This window comes from Salvelinus sp. IW2-2015, linkage group LG23 (assembly GCF_002910315.2).
Source record: "Salvelinus sp. IW2-2015 linkage group LG23, ASM291031v2, whole genome shotgun sequence".
Lineage (NCBI taxonomy): Eukaryota > Metazoa > Chordata > Actinopteri > Salmoniformes > Salmonidae > Salvelinus > Salvelinus sp. IW2-2015.
The window spans coordinates 29,304,005-29,327,738 of NC_036863.1; the positions used below are offsets into that span (position 1 = coordinate 29,304,005).

General features: G+C 43.1%; 1 pseudogene; it reads left to right on the forward strand.

The window, feature by feature from the left end:
- The window catches only part of LOC111950285 (atrial natriuretic peptide receptor 1-like), a 66,321-nt pseudogene that overhangs the window by 31,383 nt on the left and 11,204 nt on the right, over positions 1-23,734 (forward strand).

Here is a 23,734-nt window from a genome sequence, read left to right on the forward strand (position 1 = left end):
CTAGATAAGCCTAGACCTACCTGTACTAGAACAGGCCACACAGGATCACAGCAGCACAACCTGCTTATGGGGAATAGAGCTTAAGGGTTGTTTTTGGACCAGGCAAAACTAACACAATGGCGCACAGAGAATGCTGAACACGGTTTGACATCCACACACACCTACTGTGTGCTGCCATGGCAGTGCCAGGTACTTGGCAGCCTGCAGTAATTACCCAGGCTAATGAAGCGTCTGACCGAGACAGTTAACCTCTGGATGGGAGCAGAGCTGATCATAGAGCTAATAGAGCCCTGTTTCAGATCACTGTCTTTGACACACCGCCACAGGCACTATACCCCAGCACAATTAGCCTGCGGGCTAACATTGACTGTCCCCCTTCCTTTCACTCATTACCCCTATTTACCATACCTTCAGAAAGTATTCATACCCCGGCCTCCTGGGTGGTGCAGTGGTCTAAGGCACTGCATCGCAGTGCTAGCTGTGCCCCCAGAGACTCTGGGTTCGAGACCAGGCTCTGTCGCAGCCGGCCGCGACCGGGAGGTCTATGGGGCGACGCACAATTGGCCTAGCATCGTCCGGGCCAGGGAGGGTTTGGCCGGTAGGCATATCCTTGTCTGATCACGCACTAGCGACTCCTGTGGCGGGCCAGGCGCAGTGCGCGCTGACCAGGTCGCTAGGTGTACGGTGTTTCCTCCGACACATTTGTGTGGCTGGCTTCCGGGTTGGATGCGCGCTGTGTTAAGAAGCAATGGGTTGTGTTGTGGTTGGGTTGTGTTTCGGAGGACGCATGGCTCTCGACCTTAGTCTCTCCCGAGCCCGTATGGGAGTTGTAGCGATGAGACAAGACAGTAACTACTAACAATTGGATACCACGAAATTGGGGAGAAAAAGGGGGTAAAAAAATAAAAAATCCCCACCCAAAATTTATTTTTCCATATTTTGTTGTGTTAAAGCCTGAATTTAGAATGAATTAAATATTTTTTTCCTCTCACCCAACACACAATATATACCCCATAATGATAAAGTGAACACATGAAATACAAAAATATCTCATACAATACCAGTCAAAAGTTTGGACACGCCTACTAATTCAAGGTTTCTTGTTAATTTTTACTATTTTCTACATTGTAGAATAATAGTGAAGACATCAAAACTATGAAATAACACATATGGAATCATTTAGTAACCACAAAAGTGTTAAACAAATCAAGATATATTTTATATTTGAGATTCTTCAAAGTTGCCCTCATTTGCCTTGATGACAGCTTTGCACACTCTTGGCATTCTCTCAACCAGCTTCATCTGGAATGCTTTTCCAACAGTCTTGAAGAAGTGTGTGTGTCTTTGAAAAAAGTGTGATTTGAAGTGCCTATTAGGTGTTGGTCTGTCTTGTTTGTCTGTTTGTTTGTCTGTTTATCTAGATGTGGCCAGTGGTTGTTGTGTAAGGAAAATAAATAGATGGTCATCTATGCTCTCATTGTACTGGGTCAATCCGATTAGGATATTGATGCATGGTAAATGGGTGGTTGACACAATAAGCCCTTGGCCTAAGAGGTGCACAACTCCTGGTGCCAAGTATTGCAGTGTCTGCTGGTTTAAAATTCACAAATTAAAAAATGTATTCAGTTATTTGAAGCGTTTAGTGTATTATTTTCTCATCATACAGATGTAAGATCTTAATTTGATCACCCTGTTGCAGGAAATGTTAAACTTGTAGTGTATTTGAGCTTTAACAAGGATTCTAAAATTTGTAATTTCCACTTTGAAATTTCAGGCTTGATTTTCCTTTACGAAAAATGTATCGACTATAAAAATGTCCATTAATTATAATCCACATAATTAACATTTCCTGTTGCTACTGGATTATTTTCCTGCTGTTGGAGACTTGCTCCAATTCTATATCTGTATGATGATAAGTATGACTAGGCTAACCAGAGTGACTAATAAAGCATTTCAAATACAATTAAGAGATTCTTAACCTGATCTATTTAGCTAGACATGTGTTTTTGCTTTTCTCATTCTGCTCACACAACATTGGCCTGCAGGATGAACTACATTGAAGACCTGTCACATTGTTACAGATGCAGGATCTTAATTTGAGCCAGTTTGCTACAGCAGGCAAATAACCCTGCAGCGACAGGAAATGTGAATTATTATGTGTCTTATAATTATTGGATTTTTTTTTTGTAGGGGTTGATACCTTGAATACACTACAAGTTTTCTGCTGTGCAGGAAAATTCTCATCAACAAAAGAGTGATCAAATCAAGATCCTACATCTATATGCTTTGGTTGAAGGATGCTTTTTAGGATGCTTGTTGAATACACTTGAAAGAAAATGGACATATTACCTTACATGCTTTTGCTTCAGAATTTGTTAAGTTTCTCATTCATTTACAATATTGTTGTTATTCCTACATGTATTAGACAGGTCTATAATTTAAAGTCAGGATTTTTGTGGGTTGTTGTGTATTTTGCAAGAAGAAACTATATTTGACCATATGTGCAATAACTATCATTACACTCCTATTGTCTTTACTCTCTTCTTTTTATAACCCTTTCTCGCTTTCTCTGCCCCCGTAGTGGTGTTTGTGTGTTGCTCTCCGGACACATTCAGGCAGCTGATGGTTCACTTTCGGCGGGCAGGCCTTCCTCAGGAGGAGTTTGTTTTCTTCTACATTGACATGTTTGGACACAGCCTGGACTCCCAGAATGCTCAACCGTGGGCCAGAGGGGACCAAGACGACCTTGTCGCCAAGGAGGCCTTCCAGGTAAGCCTTGGATCAGAGTCAAGTGTATCATCTCATTCCCATCATTACCTTGGAAACAGGTATCTGCAGTATTTTCCACTGACTTACACAGCAGGCCCTAAAGCAGTCATATTTTGATGTCCCTATGTTTCCCCATGGTTGTCATTGGTGTTAAGTGTGCTTCCAGGCAGATGAGATGACAAATCTAATCTGGATGATTTTCCATTCTCTCACTGTGAAGTACTTTCATTTTCTTCTCAATTCCCTAGTGAATAACAGACTTTCCATCGAGGGGGAGAGAGGCAACATAACTATATGTTTCGTGACATCCCATCAATGTGTTGATATCAGTCTCATCTCACAAAGCCTGAAAGAGCAAAACAAAGGGCCCGAGGTTTGAAAATGTAACTGATGCACGTACTGTACATCAGTGGTGCACAACATACGGCCCTACTGGTGGGTCGTGGTCATTTTGCATAGGTTGACACAGATTTTAAGTGGGTCCTAATGGTCTGGGAACCAATGCCATAACCCATACGTATGAACACTTCTCTCACTGCTGTGTTTTTACATGTTAGCCTTCTCAGACCTTAGTTTTCTGCTTGAATGAGGTTGGRCCTGTATCTACACAGACTGTAGGAATGGGAGATGAGATGGTTTGATGAATGTTGTAAGGTGTTTTGGAGGATGTGTTCTGGATGACTGGTCACATTGACAACATATAATAGAGCAACTAGGCTCTAATAACAGTTGCCTGTTTATAAAAGCGACAGGCCTGGGAAAGAGGAACATACTGTTAATTTCTACCACAGAARTGGTGTTTCTCACACCTGTGGTTCATTCATTCATTAGCAGAAATTGATAACCTGATTTTCTGACACCATCATATGGTATGATTCTGTATAATTCAGTGAAACCTTTGTCTTATGAATCACAATAGTTTTTTTCCTTTGTGTCTGTCTCAGAGTGTGAAAATCCTGACCTATAGGGAACCACAGAACCCTGAATATAAAGATTTTGTGAGGGACCTGAAGACAGATGCCAAGAGAATGTTCAACTTTACGGTGGAGGATCACTGGTAAGAGGCTGAAGTGTGTTTGTGTGTGTGTGTGTGTGTGGTGTGTGTGGTGTGTGTGTGTGTGTGTGTGTGTGTGTGTGTGTGTGTGTGTGTGTGTGTGTGTGTGTGTGTGTGTGTGTGTGTGTGTGTTGTGTGTGTGTGTGTGTGTGTGTGTGTGTGTGTGGGGGGGTGCTCTCTTGCAGGAAGACTGGTGATCAAGAGGATGAGAACTGAAAGGAGAGAGAGAAAAGGTTATAAGCAGGAAATAGGAGAGAAAAACATGCAGAGAGAACAAAGCAATGAAGAGCAAGTGAAAAAGGAGGAGTGACTCACCCTGCAAACATCCAGAGAGAGAGAGAGAGAGAGAGAGAGAGAGAGAGAGAGAGAGAGAGAGAGAGAGAGAGAGAGAGAATTGAGATCAAAAGGAGTATTTATTTTAAAAAGACAACTTGATCTCAACATGGCACAGACTTGAGGCAATATGAAGGAGAAGACATGCTAAGGCATGAAGACTTAGATCTACTACACAGAATAAAGCTCGGTATAATAATCTATACACTGAGAGTACAAGACATTATGAACTTGACATAGACTGACCAGGTGAATCTAGGTAAAAGCTATGATCCCTTATTGATGTCACTTGTTCAATTCACTTCAATCAGTGTAGATGAAGGGGAGGAGACCGTTTAAAGACGGATTTTTAAGCCGTGAGACAACTGAGACATGGATTGTGCCATTCAGAGGATGAATGGGTAAGACAAAAGATTTAAGTGTCTTTGAACAGGGTATGGTATTAGGTGCCGGGTGCACCGGTTTGAGTGTGTCAAGAACTGCAACGCTGCTGGGTTTTTCACGCTCAACAGTTTCCCGTGTGTATCAAGAAAGGTCCACCACCCAAAGGACATCCAGCCAACTTGACACAACTATGGGGAGCATTGGAGTCAACATGGGCCAGCATCCCTGTGGAACGCTTTCGACACCTTGTAGAGTCCATGCCCGACAAATTGATGCTGTTCTGAGGGCAAAAGGGGTGCAACTCAATATTAGGAAGGTGTTCCTTATGCTTTGTACACTCAGTGTAGGGCTATCATATTATAGAGAATATCTCATTATGAAACATTTGATTGAGCCACATCTGACATGCAAAGCAACACACAAAGAACTATCAGTAGTACTAGTTCATTTAGCAGTAGTACTAGTTCATTGGTGTTTGCACATCTGAGAGTGTGTTTGTGCGTTTGTGCGTAGAAAGATGGAGAGGCTGCGATAAGTAGGCTTATACGTAATTGGCTCGCGTGCAATGCCTGGACAATTGATTCAATTTAAAGCTAATTTAGTTAGTGGAGCTTATCTTCTTATTATGTTCCCTACAAAGGTGCACAATGATGATTTTCTACACACTTCTGCAGCTGAATCACTGGTGTCTTGTTTAGGAGATGAGAGAGACACACACGTATGCGCACACACACACACACACACTCACAAAGATTGGCACGATACATCCACGTATCCTCAATATGGTAGATTGACTGCCTTCAATTCCATCGTTTATCTCTGACTCCGGATGGAGGTGTGTGTCCTTGCATGCATGTGTGTGCTTTCGCTTCAGTGACAATTTACACTTCAGGAGGGGAGGGCAAAATAAAGAGCTTGACAGGCCCCGTCATCTAACTGCCCTCCCCGTTCGATACACACAAATCCAGGATTGTACGTCAGGGCTTCTATTCCACCCCCGGGAGGAAGGGAGACTCGCCATTGGTCCTGGTTTCAGACAGGGCTGTCTGGCACCCCTCACAAGCCGATGAATCACTTGTAACAGACAGCTAAGTGCAGTTAATGTAATAAATAGTCAGGTCTGACTCTGGAGGATGAGAGAGAGGCACAGAGCATGAGAGCTCTGCCCTGGTCTACCTGGTCCTCATTCACCCTGTCTGGACATTATGTCTGTACGTTTCCAATTGATGCAACTGAACTGAGTGAATTGTCTGAGTGGGTTATTGTYCTCATATTCCATTCTGTGATTGACAGGGACAGCTCTTTTGGTTTGGGACCATTGTTTGGAGAGATGACGAGATGGAAGAGGAAATTGTTCCTCAGGCAGAATTGTGAAATGAATAAAGGGGTAGAAATAAGTATGGAGATGATAGGAAAAATTATAGCTGTGAGAAATAGAAAAGTGGCATTAACTTGAAATATATCAAACACTGTAGAGAAGCTTGTAGAAGAGACAAGTAGTTAGCAGAAGAAGTTCTGCTCTCCATGGCAGTGGCACAAATATAGCTAGACATACGCAGTAGCTTTCTAATGATAGAAAAAAAGTATATATTGGATGAGGGGTATAGATGTACTATTAATACATGTATTGTATGGTTGATCTAAGCCATCTCAAAAGAATAAGTGATGATAGATTTAATAACTATTCTACAATTTCCTTTTGCTTCCCTGCAGATGAACATAATCTCCGGAGGGTTCTACGACGGGCTGATGCTGTACACACACGCCCTGAACGAGACCATGACCTCGCCAGAGGACAGACCTGTGGGGAAAACCGTAACCAGGAGGATGTGGAACCGCACCTACAATGGTCAGTCCACTCCACGCACCTCAGTTCATAACCTGGATCTTTATTCCATTGAATCAGGGGTCAGAAAGGTTCTTGGGTTTTTTCGGAACATGTGTGAACATGTTTTCAGTCTAGCACTAGCTTTGTGCTCTGTCTCTGGTAACTACAGTGGTCTGCGTTTTGTCACAGAGACAATTTCAAAAGATTTGCGTGAAAACAAAATGTTTCATGTCACTGGATTAACTCTGAGCTCTGGCTTACGATCTCTTGTCAGTTTCTACCTTTGAGGAGGTAGTTCTGTAACAACAACACATTCAATGTCTTCCTTCCAATTTCTCGGTAGATTAATTATTGAGTGATTTGTGGCAGAATGAGAGAGAACCAGCACGATGTAACAATACTCCTCATTGACTATTGGGTTCTTCTATTGGGTGCTTTGTGCTTTTAAAATTAGATGTACACCTCTTCAAGAGCTCTTCAAGACAAGACATTGATTTAGTTGCAGGCCATAAAAAGTCATATTGCTCTCAAAAGCATGCTGGACAAGTACACTACATTACCAAAGTATGTGGACAACTACTCGTTAAACATTAAAAAAGATCATTGGCATTAATATAGAGTTGGTCCTCCCTTTGCTGCTGTAACAGCCTCCACTGTTCTTGGAAGGCTTTCCAATAGATTATGAACATTGTGGCAGAGAATTGGTTCCATTCAGCCACAGGAGCATTATTGAGGTTGGGCACTGATGTTGGTCTAGCTCGCAGTCAGCGTTCAAGTTCATTCCAAAGATGTTTGATGGGGTTGAGGTCAGGACTCTGTGCAGGCCAGTCAAGTCCTTCCACACCAATCTCGACAAACCATTTCTGTGTGGACCTTGCTTTGTGCACAGGGGCATGCATTGTCATGCTGAAACAGGAAAGGGCCTTCCACAAACTATTGCAACAAAGTTGAAACCACAGAATCATCTAGAATGTCATTGTATGCTGTAGTGTTAAGATTTCCCTTCACGGCCTCCCGAGTGCTAGCTGTGGCACTAGAGATTCTGGGTTCGAGTCCAGGCTCTGTTGCAGCCGGCCGCGACCGGGAGACCCATGCGGCGACGCACAATTGGCTCACTGTCGTCCAGTTAAGGTGAGGGTTTGGCCGGAAGGGATGTCCTTGTCCCATCGCGCACTAGCAACTCCTGTGGCGGGCTGGGCGCAGTGCATGCTGACACAGTCGCGTGTGTTTCGAAGGACGCACGGCTCTCGACCTTTGCCTCTCCCGAGTCCGTACGGGAGTTGCAGCGATGAGAAAAGACTGTAACAACCAATTGGATACCCCAAATTTGGGAGAAAACGGGGTAAAAAAAAAAAAAAGATTTGATTTCCCTTCACTGGAACTAAGGGGCCTAGCCCGAACCATGAAAAACAGCGCCAGACCATTATTCCTCCTCCACCAAACTTTACAGTTGGCACTATGCATTGGGGCAGGTAGCATTCTCCTGGCATCCGCCAAACCCAGATTCGTCCGTAGACTGTTCGATGGTGAAGCGTGATTCATCACTCCAGAGAACGCGTTTCCATTGCTCCAATGGTGGCGAGCTTTACACCACTCCAGCCGACACTTGGTATTGCGCGTGTTGATCTTAAGCTTGTGTGCGGCTCTCGGCAATGGAAACCCATTTCATTAAGCTCCCAACAAACAGTTATTGTGCTGACATTGCTTCCAGAGGCAACTTGGTCGTGAGTCTTGCAACCGAGGAAAGATGATTTTTACGCGCTACGCGTTTCAGCACTCGGCGGTCCCGTTCTGTGTGCTTGTGTGGTTTTACACTTCGCGGCTGAGTCGTTGTTGCTCATAAAGTTTCCACTTCACAATAACAGCACTAACAGTTGACTGGGGCAGCTCTAGCAGGGAAGAAATTTGACAAACTGACTTGTTGGAAAGGCAGAAAACTATGACAGTGCCACGTTAAAAGTCACTGAGCTCTTCAGTAAGACCATTCTACTGCCAATGTTTGTCTATGGAGATTGCATGGCAGGGTGGTCGACTTTATACAGCTTTCAGGAACGGGTGTGGCTGAAATAGCCGAATCCACTACTATTGTATATATACTATAGGTTTACACCAGTTGCGGTCGGTGCCGTTTAAGATAAGGGAGGACGATTATTATTTTTTTTTATGAGCATGGCCGTATTTCTATTACAGGATATTAGATGACTGTCATTCATATTCCATTCAACCAGATCAATGTAACATCGATAGGTTTAGGCTACTACATGAAACTCAAATGTTCTCTATACCCATTATGAGGTTGCTACCTAGCATATGAATGAAAGTTTACAACTTAAGTGCACAAGTCGAGAGAAATGTTTGTAATCAATGTGACAGATAATCTTGCCTGTGTAGTTGATCTAGGATGTAATCATTAGTCCAACAGTTGCAAACAAGAGTTTCTTTTGGACAAATTCAGGTATGTTTATTCCCGTTTCGTTCCATTTGCTTCCGTTTAAGAAAGGTTTTTCAACAGATTCGGCGGATTGAATACACTCCTGATCACCACAAACACAATTCACTTTCATAGCAGCCACATACCACAGGATGATCCCTTTGATCGTTGGATAATTTCTTATCGCGTTTATGCGCTCTCCTCTAAGCTTTTCCCTTCGATTCTGGACTTCAGTGCACAACACATCAGTTGTCTGTGACCAGGCGAAAAAACTTTTCCAAGTCAAACTTTCATATCATAACTGCTAACCGCTACACACAGCCTACATCATTGTCACCATATTAGCTAACGACAAGACAACATAGCTACTAGAACTAACGCCTCAGTAAACCCGCTACAATCATGCAGTACAGTGTACAGTTAGCAAGCAGTTTAGCAATTACACCGGTGGGGCCCAGTGGCAATAAATTAATAAAACCAAAAGCTTACCTTGACCTGGAAGAGTTCCAGTGTGGGATAGCCATAGCCAGCTAGGTAACATAGCATCCCTCTCTGAGCCGGGTGTTTGAGTAGGCTAAACTAGCTAGCTGCATTAGCTAGCTAAGTAAGTGAAAGGTAAACAAATAAGAAATATAGCTAGCTCTCTCTCTCTCACTAATTTTTTCAAAATGTTTAACCTGTCTAGGAACGCCAACAGCCAATGAAATTGCAGGGCGCCAAATTCAATCAACAGAAATCTCATAATTCAAATTTCTCAAACATACAAGTATTAGACACCATTTTAAAGATAAAATTCTCGTTAATCCAACCACAGTGTCCGATTTCAAAAAGGCTTTTCGGCGAAAGCAGAACATATCATTATGTTAGGTCAGCAACTAGTCACAGAAAGCATACAGCGATTTTCCAACCAAAGAGAGGAGTCACAAAAAGCAGAAATAGAGATAAAATGAATTCTTCGTCAGATGACACTCCCGGGACAAAATGTTACACAATACATGTATGTTTTGTTCGATCAAGTTCATATTTATATCCAAAAACCTCCGTTTACATTTGGCTTTGACTCCAAAACATCCCGTGAATTTGCACAGAGCCTCATCAATTTACAGATATACTCATAATAAACATTGATAAAAGATACAACTGTTATTCACAGAATTAAAGATATACTTCTCCTTAATGCAACCGCTGTGTCAGATTTAAAAAAAAMCTTATGGATAAAGCACACCATGCAATAATCTGAGTACGGCGCTCAGAGACCAACACAACCCAGACAGATATCCGTCATGTTGGAGTCAACAGAAGTCAGAAATAGCATTATAAATATTCACTTACCTTTGACGATCTTCATCAGAATGCACTCCCAGGAATCCCAGTTCCACAATAAATGTTTGATTTGTTCGATAAAGTTAATCATTTATGTCCAAATACCTCCTTTTTGTTAGCGCGTTTAGCCCAGTATTCCAAATTCATGATGCGCGATCACTAGGAGCAGACGAAAAGTCAAAAGGTTCCGTTACAGTCCGTAGAAACATGTCAAACGAAGTATAGAATCAATCTTTAGGATGTTTTTAACATAAATCTTCAATAATGTTCCAACTGGAGAATTCCTTTGTCTTCAGAAATGCAATGGAACTCAAGCTAACTCTCACGTGAACGCACATGGTCAGCTCGTGGCTCTCTGGGAGAGACCTTACTCAATCCCCTCTCATTCGCCCCCACTTCACAGTAGAAGCATCAAACAAGGTTCTGAAGACTGTTAACATCTAGTGGAAGCCTTAGGAAGTGCAATATGACCACATAGACACTGTGTATTCGATAGGCCAAGAGTTGAAAAACTACAAACCTCAGATTTCCCACTTCTTGGTTGGATTTTTCTCAGGTTTTCGCCTGCCATATGAGTTCTGTTATACTCACAGACATCATTCAAACAGTTTTAGAAACTTCAGAGTGTTTTCTATCCAAATCTACTAATAATATGCATATATTAGCAACTGGGACTGAGTAGCAGGCAGTTTACTCTGGGCACGCTTTTCATCCAAACGTGAAAATGCTGCCCCCTAGTCCAAACAGGTTAAACTATTGTCTTTCTCTCTATTTAAGTCAACTACTCACCACATTTTGTGCACAGCAGTGCTAGCTAGCTGTAGCTTATACCTTCAGTACTAGATTCATTATCTGATCCTTTAATTGGGTGGACAACATTTCAGTTCATGCTGCAAGACCTCTGATAGGTTGGACGACGTCCTCTGGAAGTTGTCATCCTAGGTTTTGTATTGAAGTAAAATGTACCCAGAGGAGGACAGAAACTAGTTGTCCTCCAGCTACACCATGGTGCATGTCACACCAGCCTTCGGTTTGGCTCCCCCTCCTGTCCAGCTCAGGCGTTCGGCATCGCTGGCCTTCTAGCTGCTGCCGAACCTACTGCTGGCAAATGGCCTTCACTCATCAACCCCGGACTTGTCTCGTCATCATTACACACATCTGGTTCCAATCCCCACTCTATCACTGTATATATACTCCCTCTGCCATTTGTCTTTGTCTGTCATTGTAAATGTTATTTGTTTTCCTGAGAGGACTCTCTCCTACTATTTCCTGAGTACTTTATATTTTTCACTTTGGGTTCACCCTGTGCCTTTTTGTTTATGAAGATATATTTTGAGCACAACAGCGTTTGGGTTTCGTCCCGCCTTGATCTATGGTGCTTAAATAAATTCAGTAGTTCTAAACCTGCGACTGCCTCCTGCATACTCTTCTCTACACCAATGACAGTGCTATCCTACAGAGTGCTGTTGAGGCTACTGTAGACCTTCAATTATTTGGTTACATGCGAATATAAACTCAGCAAAAAAAGAAACGTCCCTTTTTCAGGGCCCTGTCTTTCAAAGATAATATGTAAAAATCCAAATAACTTCACAGAACTTCATTGTAAAGGGTTTAAACACTGTTTCCCATGCAATTAATGAACATGCAACTGTGGAACGGTCGTTAAGACACTAACAGCTTACAGACGGTAGGCAATTAAAGTCACAGTTTTGAAAACTTAGGACACTAAAGAGGCCATTCTACTGACTCTGAAAACCCCCAAAAGAAAGATGCCCAGGGTCCCTGCTCATCTGCGTGAACGTGCCTTAGGCATTATGCAAGGAGGCATGAGGACTGCAGATGTGGCCAGGGCAATAAATTGCAATGTCCGTACTGTGAGACGCCTAAGACAGCGCTACAGGGAGACATGACGGACGGCTGATCGTCCTCGCACTGGCAGACCACGTGTAACACCTGCACCTGCACAGGATCGGTACATCTGAACATCACACCTGCGGGACAGGTACAGGATGGCCACAAAAACTGCCCGAGTTACACCAGGAACGCACAATCCCTCCATCATTACTCAGACTGTCCGCAATAGGTCTGAGAGAGGCTGGATTGAGGGCTTGTAGGCCTGTTGTAAGGCAGGTCCTCACCAGACATCACCGGCAACAACGTCGCCTATGGGCACAAACCCACCGTCGCTGGACCAGACAGGACTGGCAAGAAGTGCTCTTCATTGATGAGTCGCGGTTTTGTCTCACCAGGGGGGATGGTCGGATTTGCATTTATCGTCAAAGGAATGAATGTTACACCGAGGCCTGTACTCTGGAGCGGGATCGATTTGGAGGTGGAGGTTCCGTCATGGTCTGGGGCGGTGTGTCACAGCATCATCGGACTGAGCTTGTTGTCATTGCAGTCAATCTCAACGCTGTGCGTTACAGGGAAGACATCCTCCTCCCTCATGTGGTACCCTTCCTGCAGGTTCATCCTAACATGACCCTCCAGCATGACAATGCCACCAGCCATACTGCTCGTCTGTGTGTGATTTCYTGCAAGACAGGAATGTCAGTGTTCTGCCATGGCCAGCGAAGAGCCTGGATCTCAATCCCATTGAGCATGTCTGGGACCTGTTGGATCGGAGGGTGAGGGCTAGGGCCATTCCCCCCCCAGAAATGTCCGGGAACTTGCAGGTACCTTGGTGGAAGAGTGGGGTAACATCTCACAGCAAGAACAGGCAAATCTGGTGCAGTCCATGAGGAGAAGATGCACTACAGTGCTTAATGCAGCTGGTGGCCACACCAGATACTGACTGTTACTTTTGATTTTGAACCCCCTTTTGTTCAGGGACACATTCCATTTCTGTTATCACAGGTCTGTGGAACTTGTTCAGTTTATGTCTCAGTTGTTGAATCTTATGTTCATACAAATATTTACACATGTTAAGTTTTCTGAAAATGAACCCAGTTGACAGTGAGAGGACATGTATTTTTCCCCTGAGTTTATTTAGTCAAAGTTTTGTCTAAAAAGGATAGCTTTTTTTTAATGTTTCACTATTTTTATGAAATTCACTGAGGAGCATGGTCCTCCCATTCCTCCTCTGAGGAGCCTCCACAGGTTTACACTGTAGATACCATTTATGTTAGATGTTATAAGGTGGGAATATGCTTTATAACTGTGGATATGTCCTTTGTGGGGAAGTTTTTCCAAAAACAGAAATCTCCTCAAAGCAGGGAAAATATTAAATGGAAAGGATACATTAGCGGGCCATGGTTGTGTCATTTGGCCTTTTGAAGATCTTAGAAAAGAAATAAAGAGCGTCAAAAAGAAACAAAACATGCCAACATTGTTATTGAACAACCTTCTTAATCTCCGCTGGCAGCTGGTTTGAAGCCCAGCCAAGGTCTGTAGCGGAAGTAAATTCATCTTCACGTTCGACTTCGAGCAAACACATTCCTGGACCACAAATGAATGTGTCCAAGCTGCTTGATAAGGACTCCATGAAAGTGCTAGCTACTGCCCTCATTCAATGCCATTTTGACTATGCTAGTACTTCCTGGTTTGGGGGCTTATCTAAACTTATGAAGGGGAAGCTCCAGATAGCCCAGAATAAGTTGATCAGGGTAGTTTTGAAGGTGAGTCCACGTACTCACATAGGCAGGAGCTGCTTTCAGGAACTAAACTGGCTGCCTGTATTTATGAATATTTAGGAGTATTTATGGTCCTGCGCCCAGATATTTAAGTGATTACTTTCCTCGTGTTAGGGATGCACACAATCACAGCACCAGATCAGGTGTTGCTGATGTGTGCTTATACAGGTTCAGGAATAATGTTGGGAAAGGTACTTTCTTGTATACTGGAGCCTCAGAATGGAATGAGTTGCATCTGCCTATAAAAACAACGTCCTCTCTGAACAGCTTTAAAAATAAAGTAAAAATATGTTTGATGTCCTCTGTGCCCATATGAATAACCCCTATGATGTAACTGGAATGATGAGATAGATGTTCTTCTTTTATGTTTTTGCTTTATTATTTCATTGCCATACTGTTCGATCTTGTATAGCCATCTTGTCTCAAGAGGACCACAATGGAAATAAGTCCCAGACTTTATTGTGTGTTATCCTCGATGATTTTATTCATGTGCATGTATGGCTTTTAAGTTTTATGTGTGCTTGTTTTTTAAAATGGTCAAATTAATAAACTAAACTAAACTAAAGTCCCTCAAATCCATTCAAAGTAATTTAATTGTGTTCAGTTCAGTAAAAAAAGAGTAATTTATCACAGAGTCCTTGGAATGTCAATAGATGTGTCAATCAGGTGACATCATTGTCTTTTAAAAGCAAATTAATCCATAAAATAACATCTTTATGACCACAAAACATCAAATTATCTTTGTAACTTTTTCCCCTGTGTTATACATTCTGGAGGAGGTAGTCCCCTTGCTGAACACGTGCATTTCTAAATTAAAGCATTTAATCATCCTTTTATTCATCACTGACCTAAGAGAGTATAAATTTAAGGATGAAAAATACACCTGGATCCAGTAAGGTGACCTTTTTCCTGTGCACCTAAAGTTGATGAATATGACCAAACTTCTGTTTGTAAAACTTCCATAAAACACAGCACACACAACTCAGTGACAACTTAGGTGATTGAGGAGGTCGTATAATGCTCAACATAGAGTAGACAAAGTCTCATCTATCGTTCATAACACATACATTGTTCTTTTTACCACATTTTTTGGGCGAAGAATTAGACACAGCATCTTACTTTCTGAGGAAGGCCTCCATTGTGTTTCCTCTGCCAGTAACCCCCTCCCCCCAAACACACACACCTCACTGACTAAGCGCTGTGGTTACGTGTGTTTACCCAGACTTGTGGGTTTCACAAGTGTTTGACATTACTAATGGCCGATTGAGAAGATGGTGGTCTCAAACCTTGTAGCAGGTTGTCATTACCCCTTCTGTCCCAGTCCCAATCCTTTGTGAGGGACCTGAAAACAGACGCCAAGTCCTAGCAACCTCTGTTTATTGGGACTTGAGGGGAATTTGAAGGGTTGGGCTGTTGATCTGACGTTTGTTTGGTTTGTCACAGAGTCAAGGGGTTACAGAGTCAGATTATGTGTGAGGTCACAGGAGACAGTGAAAGGCGCTTGGCAACAAGTCAAAGGTAACGGCAAGAACAAGTATGTTGAATCATTGGAACAGTACACATACTTGAGGAGGTGACAAGTCATCAGGGACATCTCATCAAGTAAGTACCCAGGTTGTTTGCTCTGCACTCCTTTCTCCTTCCCTCTTTCACCCTGCTTCCACATTTCCCTTTTATTCCCTCCATCTGTCCTCYATTACTGCCCGCCTGCTCCCTCTTCTTCCTTTAATCTCCTTGGCTGACCCCTCTTTACAAATGGCCATCCTTCTCTCCCTAATCACTATGAGTTGGACCAGAGCACACAAACAACAGAGATGAACACTTCAGGCAGACAGTGGGAGGGCAGAGCAGGCAGCAGCCAAGAACAGATGGAGTCTCCTCACACTGATTCTGTTAGCCCATCCGAACATAGGCAATGAAAGGCTGAGGGGTTTGTTTGGTTGCATGCGAAGACAATGCTTCTTTTATTAATTTTGCCCACACCAGTGCATACTGTAACGTAAGCTGTTTGGTAGCTTTCGTTTATTGTTATGCTTCCGATTCAGTGCTTTTTAGTTATATTCTGTGTTATGTTTTGTTCGAAAGTGAAGACAGCTTTAAGTTGGTCTAGTGAAATACAAACCTTTCATCTGAAACTTGACTTCAGCAGTTAACTACAGTATATGACTCATATGAGTAATTGTACATTGTAAACTTGTGAAAATGTGTGAAAAGAATATTACAGTGTCAGAGGTGGATGTCCTGCTGCGTATGCCAGCTTGTTAATGCCAGTCTCCCTATCTTTTCTATCAGTCATTGTCCTTACTCATAGTTATTCCTTCACACCTTCTTCTCGTCTCATTATTTCCTGGTCTAGCGCTCCTCTCCTCTGTGAACAGTTCTCTAATTCCATCCCAYGGGATCTGCCTTCCTCTTTTTCCTTCCTCCTCCACCAATCTGTCCATATTTTCACTGTCTTATCAAGGTGTTCCTCCTCACTTCACTCCTCTGTCAATCTCTGTCATATTTTTACTGTCTCAACGTGTCTTATCCTCCTGAACTCTTATTTTACCCTCTCCTCCTACATGACCTCTCTGTCTCATCTAAACTCTCTGTCCTTTGCCATGGAAAGATATAATTTCTCTTTTGGCTGTCATGTTGCAAAAAATCCCCCTAGAAAAAAAGAGGAAATCCCCAAAATAGGAGAGTAATCTAATCAGGTGAAACCAGAGCTCCCGTGGCCGTGTCAGCAGGAGCCATCTACCTCAATCTCCCTCTGACGCCAGTCTCCACCCTCCGCTCATCCCTCTATCTCTCTCTTTCCATCTGTCTCCACCTCCCTTTCTCACCCCACCATCCGTCAYTCTTTGTCCTTTTTCTCTGCCCCTGTCTTCTGTGCAGTGGCCCTGGTCACGTAGGCAGCTGGTATTTCCAATGGTAGGTCTGGCCTGGGTCGAGCTGATAATGAGCTGTGTGAATCTGAAGCCTTGTCATCCGAGCCACAGTGGAGCACAGGGCTGGAGTGTAGAGTGCACTGTAGAAAGGAGACAGGCAGACAGGTGGCCAGAGGGGGATAGGAACAGAGAGAAATAATGAAGCACTGTTGTGCTTGTGCCCTTTGGTTCATCATGTGTACGGAAACTCTACAGCTACATGGTACATGGTACATGGTAGGCCCCCATTGTTCCAGAAGTCTTTGGTAACTGGAGAATCTTGTCAATGCTATTAGTGGGCAACGGAGTGCCTGTAAAAAGGATTGACAGAGACCCTACAGATCTTAGTCTAATAGCATTTAGCGATAGAGACCCTTTCATGTCATTCATAACTGGAGGTCTTGCTCTCTATTTCTCTCTTTCTCTCTCTCTTTCTTTCCCTCCCTCCCTTACTCCCTATTTCTCCATCAGAGGCTAAGGGAAAAAATCCCATAAGTCTAGATGAATAATGAATACTATACATTATTCATAAGTAAGTCCTAGAATAGTACATTTTTTCCATCCTTAGTTACTTATATATTTGATGAAACAACTATGTTTATTTGATGACTGTTGTTGACTGATATGATAAGGTTCAAAGTAAACACATAGATTGCTGTACATTTTTGGACATGACAACAGGTGTGTGCCATCCTTAGTTAGCTAGGCAGGGGCTGTTATGTATGCAGAACACACTTTTATCCAGGGACATAAGCCGCAGGTGGTTTGCAGACTATTTCACGGCTGCCTGGGTAGAAGAATGCCATAGTTATTTCTCACAGTAAATGCAATTATTTCAAGGAGAGGTGCTTGTGGGGAGGCATTAAAAGCATTCCAAAAAATATTTCTAATTAACCGATGAATTTTTTTACAAAAGTAATCACATTCTTCTCCAATGCAAGGCCAAAATTTCAAGCCTGTGTTTTCAGACAATAGACGACTAAGTAGAGTGAACAAAAAACAGCCTGCAAGTTAACCTCCTGGTCAAGCTGATGAAGAGCTGCAATATCATATCCCACTACAGTGAGTGCTCCCACTTCACGTTTAGCAGCAGTGATAATAAATACACAATATATCACCTATTCCCATGTGTTCACTCTGTAGATAAGAACAGAGGCTGTTTATGTGCCTCTAATGGAGCTCKATCAGCAGCTGCTCTCATGGCTTCACAGCAGCTAGGGATTGTAATCACCTGGTTGSCACCATACATATCAATAAACTACACTGTGACTCGGTGGAAAATGAAATGGTGCCGTGACACTTCCACTGTGCACTTTGTTAACGGTTATTGTTATTCATAAGAGYGCGCTGTGCTTTCCCCAGATTTAAAGTCAAAGTACTTTCCAGTTATGCCCTGAATCAGAGAAGTGTTTGATTGTAGGTTTCATTAATGTCTAGGGGCGCACTGCGACAACCTSCATTGTGTTGYTAGTCTTCCCTCCGTGTGCCCTTTTCAAATGCMTTGACAGTTGCCTTGTGCATTCATTGGCTAGAACCCTAAAAAACAMAACATGCCACTAATGTGGACTCACCTCTGGCTTTTTCATGGACATTTTCTTTCAGACACTTGACCTTTTTTTCTACCTTGTCAAGATGTTTCTGGAATCTTTTGTTTGACTGCAAGATCTTCTTGTTATACCCCAACAAAAATAGAACCAGACGAAAGCGATGGACAGATTTCCACTGGTCTAATGTCCATTGTTTGTGTTTCTTGGCCCAAGCAAGTCTCTTCTTCTTATTGGTGTTTTTTTGTTGTATGCGTTGTGCAGTCTTGGATGGAGGGAGTTGACACCTGATTTAGGAATAGGCAGCCCAGGAGCATGTGTCTGGAGACATCTCCCCCAGGTTAGCCGTCAGTACGGAACAGGTCATGCAATGTTCTTTCAGATGTTAACTTCCTCCATCAGGGACACACTGCTGTGCAAATCAAACATACTTGGAAAGTTTTTAGTTTAGGTAATTAGAAGGATTTGAACAGTGAGGGGAATAAGATGAGACAAACAGGATGTTTTACTGTTGTTGATGATATATGAATTTACATAATGTACCAAGATACTGTATATACAGTACATAAAGATAGGCARCCAGTATAGACCTTATACATAGAGAGAGGGAGGATGTCAAGATGGAAGGATCAGGTTACAGCTGCTTTTCTCTCTGGCTTATGTTCCATTAACTAATGGGCCTGGATGGGTGAGAGAGATTCAGACACTTTAGGAGGACAGTGGAAGATGTATAGAACTTGCTTCTTCATTATTGAAAACAGCATGTTTTGGCAGTACAGTCTTCATCTGATATACTGTACTTCCAATACGCATCACTCATGATGTTACATCAATACAGTCCATTTACCAAACTAACACACTWGCTGTCAAGCTACTGAGCTGTACCGTAGCTCACAATGTGCMACCTTTCTCCACATGMWCTGAATGCCTGCTCTGATTGCTAGCACATTGTGCAAATGCACAATGACAGCAGTAAGAGGTTTGTGAGGCTAAGAAAAATGGATGGATGAATGGATGGATGCATACATGGAGAGACAGAGGGATGGTTAAAGGCCACTTTTTTTTACTGTAAATGTGTTTCCATTATTTTATATCCTTCCCATACCTAGTTTGCCTTAACACAGACAGACCAGCCAGGGACCATCCCCCAAAGAAGTGCTACTCCCAATTCCTGGAAGTCGTGATGACGTCACCCACAGAGCACCCACATGACTCATTGGTCGATGTTAATTGTATAATGTTCTATTAAATAGGTACTAAATCATGACTCCACTCCCCTTACTTCCACACCTTAACCTGTCCCAGACAACCAAACACCATGCAGCCCCCCATGCAGATGCTGGYCAAATGTCATTTTCCCAGACCAACCACAAGGTTAATCATTCTCTAACCACTGCCCGCCTGTTTGTGTGTGTGAGTAGGGCAATAACGTCTGTGGGAAAGTGTGTGTTCTTGAGTATGTGCGTTTGTGCACGCGTGCATGCTACCCTATCTTCTGCATGTCCCTCTAGCCGATAATCCGTCCCATATCATAGCACATCTCTCAGGCCCTCTCTCCTCTGATTAGAGGGATGACGCCTGTATATTTCTTTATTACTAGGATAACCCCATTTGGATTGGACATTTCCATGCCGGTAATGGCGTCGCCTGTCATGTAATTTCTYCCTATAGACACCTCTTTCCATTCACACTCAATATGGAATGGCTCTCAGGCTATTATCTGCACCTCCAAACCAACCCTGGGCTGTTGTCTTAGCCGGAAATTAAAGTAATGTTATACAAGATGGCCGACTACTAGATTTATTAGCAAGATAGCCCAACTATATTACTGTGATTATGGATGACTACTTTTGGGTGTACCTGGGGTGTACCAACTTATACTGTTTGTGTTTGCATCTGTGTATCTCCAACACAATCATTTGAAGTGAAATTGTTGTCATGACCAATGTTTGTTTTGATAGTTATGGCTGTTTATTTTTTAGGTTTGAGATGTTGTTATGGGTGTTCTAATTTGCTCAGGGAGGGACAACCTCAAATGTAAATCTGCTCTCGTTTCGTAATGACAGTAATAATTTGTAGTAATTACTGTTACCCGCTGAGCGCTTTGATGATTATTTTCATTCCTGGACTGGATATTAGTGTAAGATTAGTGTAAGACATTAATTTGCTCCCTTTAAATATTGTCTGACTCCTCTACCTCCCTTTGGCTCCTCTCTCCTTCTGGTCCTCTCAACAGGTGTAACAGGCCTGGTGCAGATAGATGAGAATGGGGACAGAGAGACAGACTTCGCTTTCTGGGACATGACTGACACCAACACCAGTGTTTTCCAGGTACTGAATACACACAAACATCTCTCTCTCTCTTGCTCTCACTCACTCTCTCTCTCTCTCTCTCTAGCATGCTCTCTCTCTAGCATGCTCTCTCTCTCTCTTTCTCTCTCTCTCTCTCTCTCTCTCTCATACACTAAGGCTCCTCATCTCTTTCATTCTGCCAGTGCTCATAAAGCTGCCTGCCTGTGTATACAGTCTCTGTGTGTTTTGGAGATTGGAGAATAAAACTAGATGTACTCCAGAGGCATTAACATCTTGAAGAAAAGAGCTCTACAGTTCATAGAAAGACCTCCATGTCTTCATTACCACTACAATATACCATCTGCTCAGGTCTCTACAGTTCATAGAAAGACCTCCATGTCTTCATTACCACTACAATATACCATCTGCTCAGGGTGAGGGTAAATGGGGCAACAACTATATATAGCTATAGCATACAGTATTACCAAACCCTATTTCAGCTTACATATGATAATTTAATATGTAATTTCATTCACCCAGTGCCAATGTGTTTGTCTTATGTAATGACAGAATGATAAATATTAATTGATGGCAAGCCACTGAGGTTAATGACCAACTGATCCAGCGAGATCAAGAGTGTGTACATGTACATGTGTGGATGGGCGAGTACGCACGTGCATGTGTGTGTGTGTGTGTGTGTTCATGTGTATGTGCGTGTGTGAACAGGGAGAGAGAGTGGATGTTTTTCACCCAGTGTGAGGGGGTGAGTGTCAAGTCTCTGGGCTGATTAGTGGCTCATTGAAAGTCGTCTCCCATTATCACACTATGCTAATGCATTGCATTGAGAATAATGTGTCAATCTTGCCAGCCTGCCATCTCACTGTCTAAGAGGACCACAATGGAAATAAGCCTTCTGGCTTTATTCTGTTGTTATCCTCTAAAATGTTTAATTATGTAATGTTGTCTCCGGCTGGAACAGCCTACTGCTTTAAATGATCTAATACATTCAATCAATCAATGTGTGGTATGTTATTTGTCTATAACATTAGACATGTAATAGTAAGTTATACTGTGTTCCTTGCCAGATTGTGTTGGTGTACAACGGCTCTCAGAAGAAGCTGCGGGCCTTGCCTGGGATGGACATCCAGTGGCCAGGGGGCGCTGCTCCTTTAGATGTGCCCGTCTGTGGCTTYAAGAACGACAACCCAGCCTGCCTTGCACGTCAGTGGACTCCATCTGTCTCTCACTCACTTCTGTATATACTACCCCACAAAAATGTCTATGTTTGCATGACGAGGCAGAATGTATACTAGTCATAATCAGTCAAAACAGCTTRCGATGACTGACTTTACACTGTCATGCAGTGGCTGTATTGAAGGAAACCAGGGGACCATAAAAATRTTTCCCCTGTCTCTTTTTCCAGGAACCATCACAATCCACCAGATGGTAACAATTGTGGTGTTCTTCATCATTATCATCATCCTCACCATTACTGTCTTCATATACAGGTGAGTGTAAGACACCAGTTTAATCAGCAAGTAAGCAACAGGCCTAGAATCTACGGGAAGAGTTTTATGTCATTACGTTTATAGCATTGTTCACATATCTAAAAGAGCAATCTATCATCTCTTTCTCTCTCTTTCACTAACACACACACACACACAGGAACTGAAGCTTGAAAATGAGCTGGTGGCTCAGCTGTGGAGGGTCTCCTGGGAGGATATTCAGATGGCAACATGGAGAAAGTGCTGCGAAGCGCAGGCAGCAAGCCTACTCTGTCCCTGGTGAGTCCACACTCACACGCACGCTTGCAACAACACACACATTTCACAATACACACAGTCTTGCACAAAACTGACCCCATCCACCTTTCGCTTTATTTACAGAGGGGCTCCAACTACGGCTCCCTATTAACAGGAGATGGAAACTTCAGGTGTTTGCAAGACAGGCTATTACAAGGTAAGTAGGGTGTGGTGTGCGTGTGCGTGTGGTGTGTGTGTGTGTGTGTGTGTGGTGTGTGTGTGTGTGTGTGTGTGTGTGTGTGTGTGTGTGTTGTGTGTGTGTGTGTGTGTGTGTGTGTGTGTGTCGTTGCGTGTAAATAAAGTAACCTTTTAATGTCAACTGGATTGAATGCATAATGTTTTCTCTGTCTTTCAGGCGAACATTGTAGCCATCAAATACATCAACAGAAAACGCATTGAGCTCACCAGAAACGTGCTGTTTGAACTGAACATGTGAGTCCCTCATGAGGTTGTAGTGTGACGTGGGTATACTCCAGAATGTATTGTGCATCAGAGAATAGTGCTGTCCCAAATGTGTAAATCACATGGTGTCCTCCTTTCCTTCCTCTCCAGATGCGTGATATTCAGAATGAGCACCTGACCCGCTTCATCGGAGCCTGCATCGACCCCCCCAACATCTGCTATCACAGAGTACTGTCCTCGGGGTAGCCTACAGGTAGCCACCCCTCACCACAACTCCACTGACCCATTACAAATCTTTAGGAACATTTTCCTTGTCTAAATGTGTGTGTGTGTGTGTGTGTGTGTGTGTGTGTGTGTGTGTGTGTGTGTTTGTGGTGTGTGTGTGTGTGTGTGTGTTGTGTGTGTGTGTGTGTGTGTGTGTGTGTGGTGTGTGTGTGTGTGTGTGGTGTGTGTACATGTGCGTGTGTGTGTGTGTGTTACGCATGTGCGTGTGGGTGTACACATGTGCGTGCATGGTGGTGTGTTTCATCCTTCAGGACATCATGGAAATAGGAGCATCACACTGGATTGGATGTTCAGATACTCGTTAATCAATGACATTGTAAAGGTAACCACTGCTCTACACACTCCTGCTTATCTTTCCAGTGTCAACTTCAATTGACTTGAGAAACACATTTGCATCATTCAACAATGTGAACGTCCGTATGTTTTGCCAAACATTTTCAGACTAAAGCTCAATAGAATAACTAATTTATCTCTAATCTCTCCTTTTGACTATCTCTCTCTTCTCTTTCTATATTTTACCCTCTATCCCTACCTCCCTCCCCTCTCCTTTCCAGGGCATGGCTTTCCCCCACAACAGTGTCATCGTCTCCCACGCAACCTGAAGTCGTCCCTGCGTGGTGGATAACCGCTTTGTGCTGAAGATCACCGACTACGGCCTGTCCAGCTTCCGCACTGAGAGCAACACAGACGACGCCCATGCTTACTATGCCCGTTAGTCACCTGGCTCTGCAGGACATTTCCCT